Source organism: Pinus tabuliformis, chromosome J, assembly GCF_031772625.1.
Source record: "Pinus tabuliformis cultivar Carrire ecotype Pingquan chromosome J, CPIR1, whole genome shotgun sequence".
Classification (NCBI taxonomy): Eukaryota; Viridiplantae; Streptophyta; class Pinopsida; order Pinales; family Pinaceae; genus Pinus; species Pinus tabuliformis.
In genome coordinates, this window is record NC_142295.1 from 1,328,241,157 (window position 1) to 1,328,258,542 (window position 17,386).

Genomic DNA, 17,386 nt, shown 5'->3' on the forward strand with positions numbered 1-17,386 from the left:
GGGAGATGATATCACTTTTTGTTCTTAAATGCAGGGTGCCAACAACAATGATCAATTTTCTTTTTCCAGTATGGCATCAATCATACTTATATGGGTGTAAGTGACTTCAAGTGTCACTTGATCAAAATTGTCTTGCTCGTGTGCCTTTTTTGAGTTCTTCTAGGTGGTTTGTATTACATGGGATTTTGAAGGAGTATATAATTTTGTAAAAGAAATCAAAAGTTCCATCCTTAATCTCCAGTCTTGTTGGAGGGTGTATTTACTAGGACAAAACCTTGAATTTGCAAGTGTTCTACTATGTGTGCTTACAAGGTTATTGTTGGAGCTCCTCAACAGGCTGTGTGTTGGTCACTTCAATATGCAAGAAGGAGAAGAAGAGAGTTCTAAATACATTATACTACTCAAGATTCATTACAATCAATTGGAATCTACCTCAAATATAGCAATGGAGCTAATTATTGAAAAGAAAAGAAAAAAAAATACAATGGGAGATGAATTGAGGTTAATCAGAAACCAAGTGGAAGAAATTCAATTGTAGATTACACAAGGGCACCAAGCACCTTCTCACTCTATCAGCGCACTGAATATGGAGAACATAGTACTCCCAAACATCAATGAGTCTGCTAGTCAAGCAAAGGACCTAGACTCTGCAACTAAAGGCCCCAACATCTGAAACAAGTTTATATGGAATGTAAATCTTGTATTTATCTAAGATATTTCTAGAAACTCTTTACTTATAGATGTTTTAGTGAGTTTCATTGGTATATAGGTTGAATCTTATGACACGGATGGCTTAGATTTTATTATTGTTGGCATGCAAATTTGCTGAAGAAGTGGAAAATTTCCATATCCTAAAAAGAATGAACTTGCCTCAACGATAAATGATAGAAGCCTTCTACCCACCAACCAATATCCTCCAAAACTTACTAGAGATATATTTCAATTCGAGAGATGTCCATCATCTAAGTCATGGTTGGTCATCCTTAATTCTAACGTATATTCCATAATACTTTAAAAATATGATGAACATGAGTTGTAACAACCCCTCCCACATTTACCCACTTTCATCGACCTATCGGGGTAAACATGAGATGAGGGCTACTATCACATGACTCGACCTCCTAGATCACATTAGGGAAATGGAGTCGACAAAAAGAAACCTTACTGACCTTCCTCCGGGGTTACATGACCCACATGAGCTAAAAAAACCAGTCCAGGTGTCTAAACCCTAACTTAACTTGCCTTTTCGGTGATCTGAACTTTGATTCACTTGCATGACAAGGTAGGTGTAATATCCCTCCCCTTAATAATAAATAAAAAATAATAAAAATGATAAATAATAAATAATAAATAATAACCCTCCCCTTAATAATAAATAATAAAAATGATAAATAATAAATAATAATAAATAATACAAAAATAATAATTAACAATAAAAAATAATGAAAAATAATAAATAAATCACTTAATAATAAATAATAAAAATAATAAATCATAAGTGTTAAATAATAAATAATATTAAAAATTATATAAAAAGAAATAAATAATAAAAATAAAAATAGTAATAACCATATTAAATAAATAGAAATAAAACAAGAAAACTATCAAAAAGAAGGAAATAAAACAAGAAAGCTAAAAATCAAAAGAAAAGTAAAGAAATAAAACAAGAAAAAAGGTTGCATGCAGACACATGGAGTGTGTGCATGTGGTTCCCCTTCCAATGTTTTGTTCTATTTAATAGATGGTGAGGAAGATGAGAGGCATTCCGGCATTCCATCTTTCCGAGATTCTGTCTTTCATTCTCTTGGGAGAATGGTATACTAAGACCTAGGAGTCACTGGCAATAGAACGTTGATTGAGGGCTCGGGGGTGGCCAGTTGTAGCAAGACGTTGCACAATTGAGCCTACGGTTGGGTGGAGAGTCGTCCCCAAAACCTTGTTGCGGTAAGCCTACTTCGACCACAGGTAAACAGGTAAGCACTATTCATTCAATTTGCATTTAGTTAATTAAAATCATGGTTATTGGGCTAGGTAAGTGGCACTCTCATTTAAATTAATGTTAAATTAGATATTTATTTTTTGGACTGTTACATATGGTATCAGAGCAAGTTCAAACCCTTCGGGACCTTATGGCTTTAAAATTTTAGTTAGTAACACTTCTTTCTCACATGAACAAGGCTACTTCCGAAAAGCATAGGCAGAGAACTGTCCACTTCCTCGTGAGTTTGCGGCAGGTAACCGTATTTTTCTTAGGAAGGGTGGCTTATATCCTGTTTACCTCTATCACTAGGATTTGAAGTAACGACTTGCTGGCTATTTTCATTAATTTTTTTGGGTTCACGCGCTGATACGAGTATAACCTGCCATCGATTTTGTGTCCTATATCAGTGTTTTTTTTTCCATATCTTATCTTCATGAAATTGCTGCTCTTCACAATAAAGTATCTAGAATGTCCTTGTGGAAGCGGTATTGCAGCAGAGACTCTGTTAGGTTGACTCAATAATCCGTTTTTTCCATGGGGTTTAATGATTGGCCTTGACTTTGATTTTTCCCTGAAAACACCTGTGTCTACCCTTCATGTAATCAGTCAGGACTTCAGAGCTCACCAGAAACTTCACCATCACCTTGGCATAGGGCGAGCATGATGTTCTTCATCTCAGACCTAAACTCGTTAAGGTCAACTTTGTTGTTGTGGTCTGTGTCGAATCCATCGAAGACAGAGTCGTAAAGGGCGTTGAGCTCTTGCGGGGTGGTGCTGACTTCCATGCCCATTTCGGACTCCAGCAGGCGGAAGCTCTCCAAGGCCTTCCGGAGCTCAGAGCGTGACAGGACCCCATCCTGGTTCGCGTCCAACCCCACGAACTTCTCATCCATTGTTTTGATTGTCTTCAACAAATTTTCGAACTGTACTGCCGTCCAACACTACTGTGCTCATCCTCGTTTGGTGAAACAGAGAAATTTATGCTCCTGAATTATTTCCTTCTTGGATACAGAACGACCTTTGAAAGGAAAGCTTGATTTTAGCAGATATCAGTAGGGTCAAAATAATGAGGTTCAAATACTTCACTAATTTAAAAATCAGGGATCTAAGTTAAATGTTTACTTACAATTTTTTTTATAGTCCTGTCCATCAGAGGGTAGGTAGATCTGGGGATGAATCAACCATATGGCCCCAAGCAGATGTTCGAATGGCGTGCATGGTAAGCGGTCTTAATTTCGATCTGTTTTTGTTGAACTGTTCATTGGACCGTAGCTAGATCTGGGGATGAATGGATGGTGGACCGAGTTTAATTATCAGACGTTTTTGGTTGTTTCTGTGTTATTAGGCAAATTCTAGTTATTACATTTTTGATAAAATTTGAAAGGTTTCTGTGATACTCTCCTGTTATGGATTGAATGCCTCTCGACCATTTCCTTTCCATGTTTAACATATGCCAAGCTAGAGCAAGCAGGGAGGACGCTGGCAAATGTCTTTGAGTCCGGCTTCACACCTGCAGCTTGCATCTTCCGAAAGAACTCAACGGCCTGATCAACGAGCCCATTCTCTGCATAGCCTCCAATCATCGCAGTCCAAGAGACAGCATTTGGCTGCCACACTCTGGAAAACTCGTCACGTGCCTTCTCCATACCTGTAGAGAGCATCTGGTGATACAATGCCTCCTCCGCAAACCCATGTCTACTATAAGACAAATCACACATGGACACACTCGTCTGTCATAAACTAATTTCTTATTCAAAATTTGCACTAATTGACAGACATTGGAGAAAGATAAATTTTGATCTTTACAAGAAAAAACATGTTTCCAACTTTCCACAAATCAAATGCTGGAAGTTCTTAATGATGCCTGAAGTTGTAGAAACTATATCAATCAGATATTGCAAACTGTAAAGGAAATATTTCATCTATCATCTCTCTATTCGTTAGGTTATTTTCCCTGTTACTAAGACAAGAACCATGCCACCCATCTTCAATTGATTTATCATGTGTAAAGCATTCCCACTATTTATTGTGTATCACACCGTGAAACCACTATCTCCGTTGATTAGGTGCACATATTTGTGTATATAGAGTTAAAAAGGAGATCCCTGACAATTCCTGTGTTCCTATGAATGACGTGGTGATTGTTTTTCTTCTCTCTTATTTATTTATGGTCTGCCGACATGATTTCCTGATTACCTGTCTTATTGTCATTCCAAACTCACACATCGGATGGATTCATTTAGCGTTATTAACATTTGGTGCCATTGTCACGTTCGCAACTTGACCAGAGGGAATCCCAGTCCCACTCAATGATGGTGATTATTGGTGAAGATAGACCCCCAATCCGGTTGGTGACAACAGCCAGGCTGAGACAGACTAAAGAGGAGAAGACATGCTTTGGTAGAAGATGGCTCTTGGAAATGAGGTAAACAGTGCGAGGAAAAAGCATCCAATTACCTTGGCCAATACAGAGTGCAAATTTCTTCATTTGACAACCCTGGCATTTTAATTCAGCTATCTAATTATATATATGACAGGTAAATGAGGAATAAATCTCAAATTGTTCTTCCGAATCAAGTAAGGAAAACTCAAGGTAGTGAGCGATTAAAGCAATAGATAGCAACTAAAGGTAGCGAGGGATTAAGCAAAAGATAGCAACCCCTATCTTCCTCAACCATTCAGTTTAGACCAAAACACTAATACCGTCAAAGATAGGGAAGGAAGGTGAGGCATACCAGTCCATGTCTTTCCATCAGTTCGGGTAACCATAGATCTGGGTTGGAAAAAATACCATATGAGAATGCAGCATAAAATAGAGAATGAATGTAACACCATGAGGTAGGAATCAGGAGGAAGGAATGAGAGACTTTTACATTCCTTAAAATGATTTTATTTTTTCTTTCGATGTACCCTTTATTTACATGAAGTTGACTTTCCGTTACCAACCACTTCAGGTATTCATGCTTTTGGCTTTCTAAGTCAAAGGTGATGGTTAGCTTAAGACATATGATGGCAAGGATGTGCGTTCTTCAGCCGACACCTAGGAATAAAGGATTTCTTTTCCATAGACCCACTTTCATCTTTCCTTCTTGTGGACCAAGTACTTGCCTCATATTTGGCCACGAAGTCAACACTTGCCAAGAGTATCACTTACCAAACACGCCAGACTCACCAAGACTTGCCTCATAATTGACCAAGATTCATCCCTACTCACTAAGACTCGCCCTTACTATATTTTGAGTTTTTTTGTATTTTCTGTCTCTGTGCCAAGTCTTGCCCGAGTTGCCAAGTTTTGTTGAGTCCCAGGCCAGCCAAGTCTTTGCTAAGTCTGAGTGTGACAACTTTGAGAAAAAGCGTAATTCTTCTCCATATTTTGTATTTAAAAAAGTTGAATCAGTTGAGTTGTCCTGTTTCTAAATTTGAAGTTGAGAGAGTGTTTGAAAAATGATCATATTTTTTCATTATGATTGTACATGACAATTTTTTTGGTTGGGGTAGTAGCGTCACTGCATCAGGATATTTGCTTGAAATATGGTACAGATATCAGCATTTCTGACATGGCTAGTATGGTACAGATATCCACAGTTCAGATATGGCACTAGAAGTCTAGAACTGTGTAGAAGATATGTCATTATGGGAGTTGGGGACAATTCACCTTCCTCCATTTGTAATTTGAAACATGGATTTTGAGCGAACTATAATCATTTGTAAGACACTTGGGCATAACTAATGCACATCTAAGGGATACATTTTTAAGTATTAACCATCTCATTCACTAACTGCTGGCACAATCGCTTCAGCGTTTGAAATCATCTTGAACAGTTCACCAAACTGAATGTTGGGATAAATTCCGGAATTTAAAATTTTTGTAGCAGATCGAAATTTATGGCTGGTTAAATTTTACTTATAGCTGGATTGTTTATTCAAAGGAGTGGCAATTTGATACACAATATACCTGTTTGTTAGCGTCAGAACTGGGTTTTTGTTTTGACACAGCAAAAGTATTATTTACAGGTTTCTCATTCCTCATAACAAATCGAATAAATAAACGACGAAATTTTTGCTTAATTTACTCTTCTTCATTTGTGATAGTCAAATATAACTTCGGATATCATTGATGTGTGAATCAAAAGCTCAGAGTTTAGAAAAACAGAGTTCCAGACTTGTGCCTAGAGCTGTACAAGAGTTACGGTATAGATTTCAATCCCTTTTAATCGGTCAAATTTGACATAATGAACTGCTGTCCTCTCACCATGTTTTCTGCTGAGCATCTGAGATAAACAGTGCATGATTATGGTGAGTTGATGCACTGTTTGTACTCCGCCAGATACCATTTTCGAAGAAACGGATCAAACCCTGTTTTTTCTATCTGTGGTGTTTCAAATTGCAAAAAGAAAATTCTGCCATTGATGATGACGTTAAAATGTAAATTTAGGGTGTGACAATTATGGAATTATATTCAACTTCCAGCCCGCAAAATTGCGATTGAATTAACTTTCATGAGTTCATTCTTTATTTGTGAAGTTTGTGTGACAGAGTGCTGTCCTCAACAGCTCTGAACTCCCACACGTCATATTGAATTCCGTTTGGGAATTTTCTTTTTCCTTTCTTCGTTTAGAAGATCATCTCAAATTTCGTTTTAGGGCATAATTCTCTTAATACTATTGTTTCGCGTCGGAAATTACAACCATACATATGTGACATTTGGTTTTAAAATTTGAAGGAGATGTTTTTCTTCGGATGGTTGCCTGAATTGATTTATTTTATGCTAATATTTTCATAGTCTAAAATATATTCTAGTGGGTGGTTTAGTGATTTATGGGTAACTACTGAAGAATTCAAATGACTGGCGCTTTATTTAGGAGTCACTGCTTTTCTTTGTCGACTATACAAAATTCTCAAGAAGAGAAAAAGGTAAAATAATATATTGGTTGACTTGAAGCAAATGATTTCCTTGATCTTTGATTACTCTATATCCATTGATGTTTAGTTTCTACATCTGCTCAGTGGTAACTAGCATAAGAAAGTTGTGTTTATATGGATAATTAATGCACTAAATAATGTAAATATTGTGCTATTGCATTTGTTTTATTTTATGCTCCACATTATTAACAATGATAAGGAAAAATCATGAGATGCAATTAAAAGTATGAAATAATCGATCAACTTTTGTTAAGCTCTCTATAAAAAGTCAATTTTCATAAATAACGTAGGAAAATATTGAAATTTCCTTAGTAGATGTATCATTGATGAGTTATGTAATTGGATAAGTCAAAGTATTGGGAGTGAAACAATGTTTTATAGAACGTTGGTAAGGCTAGTAATAGCTTAATTAAAGGTTAAGGCTCTAGATGTTGAAACTTGCAAATAAATAGACTACATCAGAATTGTAGCATACAAATTGTGTGATGAACTAATTAGGAGTGCTTACTTAGCTAAGACAGTTACTTTTATGGAGCATCTAAATCATGTTTTATTGTTTAAACTTTATGATACATCTAAATCGTACACTATGATTTTAGTTTAGTTAATTGTTATGATGTTGAGTATAATGTTACATGAGGTTTCGTGATATAATCGTAGGAGGATATGACCTCTCTACACTGCTATACAACTGCTTTGTGTAACAACTAATAAAGTTGAATAATAAAGAAGATCATTTCAATGGCCCTAAAGGGTATGATAACATTAGATTAAAGAAGAGAATCCATAATAAAAATGAGCAATTCAAGGAAGATAAGTTATTATATTGGAAGAATAGTAGCAACATTTCAAGTGTAACATGTTTTAAATTGAGACTAAGGGAAAAATAAATTGTATCTATGAATATATGGTAGGAGGAAGTAAGGGATGTTTATGTCAAGAAGAAAATTCTCTTAATGATATTGATGATTGAACCGAGCAACATGATTAGTAAAGGACATAGTGATGATCTATCTAGTTTAAAAGTGCCAAGATAGGAAGTTGAGAATGCTCGTAATTGAGGAATGACCAATGATAAACTAGGAAAAATAACAGTTTAAGTATAAGAAGGAATGTTGTTGGAAATTTTATAAGTAGACTGTGAGAAGTATTGTGTGCATACTGACAAGTGAGAGTCAACTAATAGAGGTTTTACTTTACTAATCTACACTCATTGTTTCATGAATAAGACTTCACATAGAGAAACTTATCAAGTTTTGTTCCCATAGCGTTAAAAGAGGTTGTTTCCATAGAACACCACACATTTAAATGTTTCATGGACAATGATGGTAGTAGTGTTTCCAACTGTTTCAAAATCTAAAATAAAGATACTATTTAATGAGCAAGAATCTCTTGTCGAACTTGAAGAAGGGTGAATTTTCGATAAAGCAATCAAATGGTATTGAGATAGTAACTTGACAAGATAAGAGATTTTTTTTTTTTTTTTTTTGTGAATGAAAATGATAATTGTTAAGTGATGTATGTAGAAGTCAACATGGATCAACAAACCCTCATGCAAGTAAATTAAGCATGATATAAAATTAAATCATGATGACCTAGTGTTTATATGCAATTGCATATAGCGATATTGGAATCGGTAAAACAAAGGGTAAATGGATGTAAAACCAAGGGATTTTAATTTTGAGATAGATGATTTAAATAATGATTGTATAACTAGTAATATCTTAACAATGAATTTCACCAGAATTTCCTTGGGGAAGGAAGAAAATATGACGAGAGATTAAGACTCAAGATGATGAGGCTCATGTGAAATTTAACAATGTATTTAGATAATTATACCTATGGTGTAAATGGTCAACTTCTTAGTTGAAAGAAGTGGAAATGATTATTGAAAAACTAATTGGTGTCTTGATGAAAACATCACACTAATAACATTGATGAGATAACATAAATCCTAGATGGATATTGAATAATCTTAGTTCATAGTTGAATGTTTGTAAAGTAAATGAAATTCATTTTTCTAATGAATCATGATAAGAATGCTTATAGAGTATTATTCTATATTTGATAAGTATTGAGATGTTTCTCATATTGATGATGTTTCATAATATGATGGTATGAGGGTGATCATGCCCACGTGGTTCATATTTATATAGTGGTTACAATAGTGATGATGTATACTTATGATGAGGCATTATGATGTTATGTCAAGGTATATTGACATATTCATTTACTACGTGATGATAGGTATTTAATGTTGAAAACTCATGATGGATATGATATGCATAACGTGGCATAGGAATTATGATGCTATAATATGAGGTTTATTGACATGTGGTTCATTTATTATGTGAAGTCATGATATATTTTTATTGCAAATATGTTGATGTTATAACTTATGATGGTATTTCATGAGGTGAAGCATGTGATAGTTCCGTAAAAATTTATGACATGCATGAGCATGTAGTTCGTTATTATTCTTAATGTTACGATTAACAATGATGAATGTTACATGATGACATGCAAGACTTGGCATGTGGATTATTTTCTATGATACTATGATGGTATAGCTAATGCATTGGTTGCATGTTGAGGTGTGATGATTCACAGGACTCCACAAATGGGCTGAGAGGGCCGGTTTATTTGATGATCTTGTGCGAGCCCATACGCACGAGGGAGAATAAGTAACACCATATGGGCTGGGGACAAACTCAATCAACACTAAATATGCCAGTGGTTCCTTTGTCTTGTGTATAGCTCTTGATGGATAGCTCTAGAAGAGCTATGGGACCATCTTGAGGAGGCCAAGTGCCTGATGTTCTAGGCTTGGTGCCTGTTATTGGATTGGGATGCCGAAGTCTGGAAGGGATGTAAAGGACTTCGATGCCTGGGGCTGTGCGCCTTAGTAGTTGTGGAGGGAGTGGGCCAGCCTTGCCAGATGCCCGGGGTCATTGAGTACCAGATCGGATGCCTGCCTTGGGGCAGATGAGGTCTGAGTCAGGCGCGAGCCTTGGCGCCAGCCTTGGACTAGGATACAGACCGAGTCAGGCTTAGCTTGGTGCCGAAAGTGGGAAAAAGGACAGAGATTCCTTGAGATTTCCCGGGGTGTTGGGGACTTTCGATGCCTGCTGGTTATACTAATTCAGCAGAGGGTGTTGGCAACATGAAGTTAATAAATAATAAATAATAAATAATAAATAATAAATAATAAAAATAATAAGTAATAAATAATTCAACTTAACTTCGGGACGAAGTTCCTTAAAGTGGGAGAGTATGTAATATCCCTCCCCTTAATAATAAATAATAAATAATAAAAATGATAAATAATAAATAATAAATAATACAAAAATAATAATTAACAATAAAAATAATGAAAAATAATAAATAAATCACTTAATAATAAATAATAAAAATAATAAATCATAAGTGTTAAATAATAAATAATATTAAAAATTATATAAAAAGAAATAAATAATAAAAATAAAAATAGTAATAACCATATTAAATAAATAGAAATAAAACAAGAAAACTATCAAAAAGAAGGAAATAAAACAAGAAAGCTAAAAATCAAAAGAAAAGTAAAGAAATAAAACAAGAAAAAAAGTTGCATGCAGACACATGGAGTGTGTGCATGTGGTTCCCCTTCCAATGTTTTGCTCTATTTAATAGATGGTGAGGAAGATGAGAGGCATTCCGGCATTCCATCTTTCCGAGATTCTGTCTTTCATTCTCTTGGGAGAATGGTATACTAAGACCTAGGAGTCCCTGACAGTAAAACGTTGATTGAGGGCTCGGGGGTGGCCAGTTGTAGCAAGACGTTGCACAATTGGTTGGGTGGAGAGTCGTCCCCAAAACCTTGTTGCGGTAAGCCTACTTCGACCACAGGTAAACAGGTAAGCACTATTCATTCAATTTGCATTTAGTTAATTAAAATCATGGTTATTGGGCTAGGTAAGTGGCACTCCCATTTAAATTAATGTTAAATTAGATATTTATTTTTTGGACTGTTATAGTAGGCCAACGACTGTAACCCTCCAATTGCATGGATAACCCTACCTCCTAGTGAATGCAGTCTAGATTTCTCAGTTCTGAGCATGCGACCCCGAAATTTGAGCCACTTTTTCAGGGCAAGTATCCAAACCTCTACCCAAAACTTGATATAACTTTCTAGAATGATGAATGACACAAGGACAAATGCATTAATGCAAAACATAGTCAAGAAATTGAACTAAGCAGACATAACCATGACAAACATTTTGTCAAACACATTGTGAACATGTAAACTACAGGTTATAAATGCATGTTTGAACATAGGGGTCTCATACTTATCTGGAAATCATAAATAAGGTTTGATGCCCTATCATAATAGCTGCATTAACATCTATTATGTCATGCATTTAATAATCATTCATTTACCAATCAAACATGTTAAGAGCCATAACTAGAATTTGTCATGAAACCATGTTTATAACCAACAAATAACCAAAATAATAACAATGATAGAAAAACCATCAAAGCCACATAATAAAAAGTATAAATACTCATGAAAAATAAGAGGAAAAGAGCTCTTATTAACATTTGCAAAATCCAACCAAGTTAGGGACTTCCATGTACCACCTGACCACAGATTGGGCTGAACCAATTCTTCTTTCAACCAATCACCCCCATGCCATATTCTAAGCATGAATGTGGGATTCACACCAAAACAACCAGGATTCCTTGGGCTTTACCGCAATCCCACCAAAATCGGTCAAGGGATTCTTAGGCCCGAAACAAGCATCTACACAACTAGGCTTTATCACAATCTCGCTAATTACCAGTCAAGAGATTCCTAAGCCCAAACAACAAACATACACTACCAGTATTTACCACAATCTTGTAATTACCCATTTATGAATCACTAGGCCCTAAACAAGCTTGGATTCCTCTAGATTGCTTCACCAATAGCTTGAGGAATTTTACCATCTCCACCCTCAGGCTTTATCGCAATCCTACCATTACCAGTAAAGGGATTCCTAGGACCTTGGCAATTTTCTTGAGACCACCTCATTCAGTTCCAAAACCATCTGGCAATCCAAAGCTCAACCAATGAAAGAACCCCATCACACCATGGTTATCTGGGAATGGAAAGACAAGGCTGAAACCACTGTCACACCTGGAAAAACCCATGCCAATTATAGCAAGAGAACTAAATACACACATGCATGTACCATTCATGTTAATACTAGCAAGGAAATCATACATGCAACTCAATACCTACAAGTAAACCCACTGTAGTCGCTTGATCCAGATATTCCTTGCTTGATCTTTACTTTCATTTACTTTTTTGTCCTTCCTTTGCCTTCCTTTATCCAATGCTAGAGTGCTCCAAGAATGCTTTGAGTGTGAAAGAGTATGGGAGAGAGAATAGAGAGAGAGCTCCAAAACTAAACTGACAAAAAGCCATGAATTGATACTCAGAAGCCTTTTTATCATTGATGCCTCTACTTTCTTCAGTTTCCTCTATTTTCCTTCAATTTCCTCCTCACATGAAACCTATGGCCTTTCACCTTCCTTTTCTAATATTTTCCTTTATTTTCATAAACAAATACCAATTAATGCCTTTTTGACTTTTCAAATCCTTTGCCATTGCCTTTGCAAATTTCCTTAGTCATAAAAAACCACATGAACACACACTAGGATGTTTTTTGCAACATTCAGCTTTGAATATTTTTCCTTTATTAACTTTATTACATGAACTTTTAACCCAGGGTTGTTATAAACCCCTCCCCCTTAGGGGAACATTGCCCTTGGTGTTCAATGACACCTATAACTAGCAAGACAACTGAAAACTAAAGCAAACTGCCCATGGAGTTTTATAACTTAGCTCGATGTAGTATTTACAATGAACAACCTATTGAGAAACAAAACCAACATGACAAACATAACAACATGGTAACCATACTTCTTATTAGAGCTTTATAAGACAGCTCATTGCGGTATTTACAATAAAAACCATACTTAAATATGTACATTTACCAAAATTCCTTTGCCTCAATTGGAAAACAATGAATGATACATACCCTACATATAATTGTCCATCTCCCATGTAGAATAAGCGGGACCAAAGTACTTCCAATACACTTTAACTTGCTTGATTGCTCAGTTTTAGAGCATGAGTTGTTTCCGCTACAAAATTCATTGATGTTCCGTTTGGAATTCTCCTTCTGGATCCACTTGCAATACAAACCAATAAATCACATGATCAACATCTTTCACAAATCTTTTAAGCAATGAAACATGGAAAACATTAGGACTTTCATTATCAGAGGCAGTGCAAGTCTGTAGGCCACTAGTCCATTCCTCTCAAGCATATTGAAAGGCCCACAATACCAAGGTGCCAATTTATCACATGATCCAAGGTAGCTCTTCTTGGGCTTGATGTGCAAATACACATGTTCCCCAACTTGAAACGCCTTGAATGCCTTGTGTTGGTCTACAAAAATCTTCTGCATGTCTTGTTCTGCCTTTAGATTATTCTTTATAACCTACATTTCCTATTCCATCTCTGCCAAAATTTCCAATCCTATCAACACCCTGTTCACTGGATCCTTTAGCTAATGGGAGTATTACAACTCCGTCGATAAAATGCCTTAAACAGACTCATCCTCAATGACTCTTGATACCCAATTTTGTATGTAAACTAAATGAGTGGAAGATACTCCTCCCACCTCCTTTGTTGGTGCATAACATACATTCTCAACATGTCCTCTAGAATCCTTTTGACCCTCTCTTTCTATCCATCTACCTGTGAATGATAATTTGTAATGAAGGCCAACTTTGTAACCAAACCTACAAATAACTCCTTCCAAAATCTAGAAGTGAACTTGTCATCTCTGTTTGATACAATCTTCTTCGGAACACCATGCAACCTCACTATCTCCCTGATGAAGACATGTGCTACCTCACTAGCTAAATAAGTAGACTTAACCGCTATGAAGTGAGCTACCTTTTTCAACCTGTCAACCACAACCATGATGGAATCATGTTTTCTAGATGTCCTCGACAAACCTGTAATGAAATCCATGGAAATGACCTCCCATTTCCAATTTGGAATCGGAATTGGCTATAATAGCCCACATGGATTCTTACACTTTGTCTTTACCTGTCGACAATCCAAACATATGATGATGAACTCAGCTGCATCTTTCTTTAGATTCAACTAGTAGTATAATTTCTTAACCATTGTTAGAGTCTTCTGATATCTTAAATGACCTAAATATGGCTTAACATGAAATTCCTTGAAGATAAGCTTCTTGAGTTCATTATTGTCTGGCACATAGATCTTGTCCCTAAATTTGACCAAACCATCTTCCATGAGATGATAGTCCACATGTTATTCACCTATACCCTGCTGATGTAACCTGTGCCTAAGCTCCTTGGACCTATCATCCTCTTGTCCTTCTTGTAAGATCTGATCCTTTAAATTTGTCCCATCTGAACTCATAGTTTTTATGTGATTTACATGTACTCTTCTGTTAATAGCATCTGCAATTTTTTTCTCTTTTCCCTTAATGTACCTTGTTATAGGCCATTTTGTCACATCTTGTCAATAGGCCTTCAACTGGATCAATCAACATCCTTTGACCTCCTTCTCATCATCATAGCACAAATCCCTAAGCATGACTCATTCTTATCCCTGAGTTTCTACCTGAAACCACCTTGTTTCAGTCATTTTAAGGACCAACGCTCCTTGACCTCCTACTGGACAGCGTTGACAACTAGGTTCCTCCATTGTGGACTGCATTGATCACCTATAAGTTGTTGCACTATGCACCTACGTTGGTTCTATAAATTCGGGAAAAAAGAGATAGAATCCTAAATCCACTTCTTCTAGAAGATTCTAGAATCTATTATAACCATTTACCTCATACAAAATTCTTGAATCTTATCATATCCTACCTTGGAGTTTTCATCCCTTATCCTTGATCTCATCCTCCCATCAAGAGTGGATCTCAAGCCCTAATTGGTAAAAGGATAAGAATTCATGAACTAACTCCTTCACCTATATATTTACTGCCATCCATAGGTAAGGGGTTGGATTTTGGAGAGTGATTCTACCCTTATCCTATTGATGTGAGAGATATCTTACCATGCATTAGGGTGATTAGAGGTGCACTTTGTGACAAGGAAAGGACAAATCAACCTGGAGGAGCTCTTTTACAGGATCAACACCTATTTTTGGTTGTAATTCACTCCATTTCTATTAATGCAAAGAGTTATTTGTTTTCCTATATATGATGATATGGTTTCATATATTTCAATACCATGTTGATTGTTTGAATAAAGTGATTAGATGATGCTACATAGATTATGTGGATCATTGGCTTGTGTTATCTAGCTGTGCAGGTTCTAATAATAGCATTTGGAGCTAGTATTGGAGCATTCAAGCCAAGGAAGGAACGAAGCATACTACGTATCCCAAGTAAGCTTCATCCCATTATCTATTTATTTTAAGGAAAACATTAGTGCCTTTGTATTTTTGTTGTTCTAGGTAGTACACCAAGCCTAGAGAAGATACTTTTGTCTGTAGTCAGATTTGGCATAACAAATTGGTGACCATATTGGGGATCGGTGTATTCCCTTGGTGGTTTCTTTGTCCATTTTGTTTGTCTTACCTCTTTTATAGAGCTTCAGTGTCTTATCCACTCAACAACAGAACTAGGAAGACCTTTCATTGAGTCTCAATTGTGATCCTTGTGTCAGAACTTTCCATCCCTATACCAACACACCCTCTGGTCCTCTAACAGAGCATTTCACCTCAGTCCAAACTTATTTGTGCCTATGTTTCATAACATTGGTGCCTTCTCTACACCTGTGTTGGCCCATATTCATGCACAAGTTTGTATTTGCTTTGATTGTCTCTCAGATTCATCCTTGATTCTAGCTGCTCTTCCTTGAGTCTCTGAGTGTCTTGTGGTCCCTCTAAAGCCTCCATTTGGTTTTCTTTTGTCTTGATACCTTTGGTAAGGATTTGTTTTAGTATTTTCCTTTGTTCTTATCATTAGGTTTTTTGCAAACTCATTTTTTTTTATCATTGAGTGCTTAGATGAATTGGTGTTATAGTCATCATTCTGAAATATTATTTGAATCAATGATTAGACTTTGCATCTTTTTTTTCTTCATTTTTTATAATTAAGAGACTTGAAAAGAAAAATATATGCATTGGCATTTACAGTTTTGTATGTGCATTGAAATTGGAATAGTTGCATTGAAAAGGGAATTGCATTTTGCATATTGTTTGTTGCATACTCTTTTTCTCTTCCCTGCCTTAATTATATTTTCATTGAATGAGAAAGATTCCATTTTCTCATGCTAGTTTTCATTTTAGGATATTCAGGTGACATTCGCAGTGAGCCCTAAAACTGAAACTTAATTGAAGATAAACAGTAAAATTTATTGAATCAACCTAAGGAGCATTTGTAACATTAACTCCAAACATTTAGAGGTCTAGGTTAGAGACATGTTCCAGCATCGTTAATCGTAGGAGTTGTTGGTGTTTTCCAGTGTTGTATCCCGAGGGTGAAATCTCGTTCCACATACATGAGTGTATAGGATCATTCTCCACGTACCTTTGGGTATATTGGATGGTGCTCCGCACACCTAAAGTATATGGGAACGCTCTCATAGAACGATTACACATTAGACAACACTACTATGGACTATGCTCCCACGTATTGTCGAGTAGTTTTGTGAATCCCCTATAGATTTCTATCCTCGCCATAGGTAACAGAGTCGGCTGCCTTCTATACCATGATACACCGAACTCAGCATTCAGGGAGATTGGTTGTCATACATTAAGTCCTTGGTTTGCCAAGGTGTATAGTGCAGTTCACGGTTGCTTGGTAATCCTTTATGCCTAGATTACCTTCTTTCTGATTTATTTTTGTGTTAATTTCTAAAATAAATTATCCAACATGGAAGAACAAAATCCCCCACTCCATTGTTCGTGTAGAATGAAAAATAAATCTCCACTTCCACTAGAGGCTACTATTGGCCGTCGTCAGAAGCATAAGAAGACGCAAACTACCGAATCAGGAAATTCACGAACTACCTCTGGTCCTCTTCCTAAATCTGATCAACTAGAATCATCTTTCCCTTTAAGTATTGAGCCTAAGATCACCTCTACTCTTGCTGGTGAATCTGCCACAATCGAAACCGAAGCCCTCGAAACCCCCTGAAACCTTATTGCCTGAGGTTATTAAGAATGACTTTCCTGAGTCAGATACTTTACTTCCTGAGGTTGTTGAACCTAAGGAACCTCGACCATATTCACCTGTTAGTTAAGGTCCTTCCCCTTCTCTTCATTTATCTCAGACAGAACCTTAAACTATATATCTCGGACCCGATAGTGAACCTCTTCCATACGGACTTGAGAGTATTGAAGAGATCCCACAAGAAGAGCGGTGCCCATCTACTCATGTCCATTGCAGTGGACTTCAT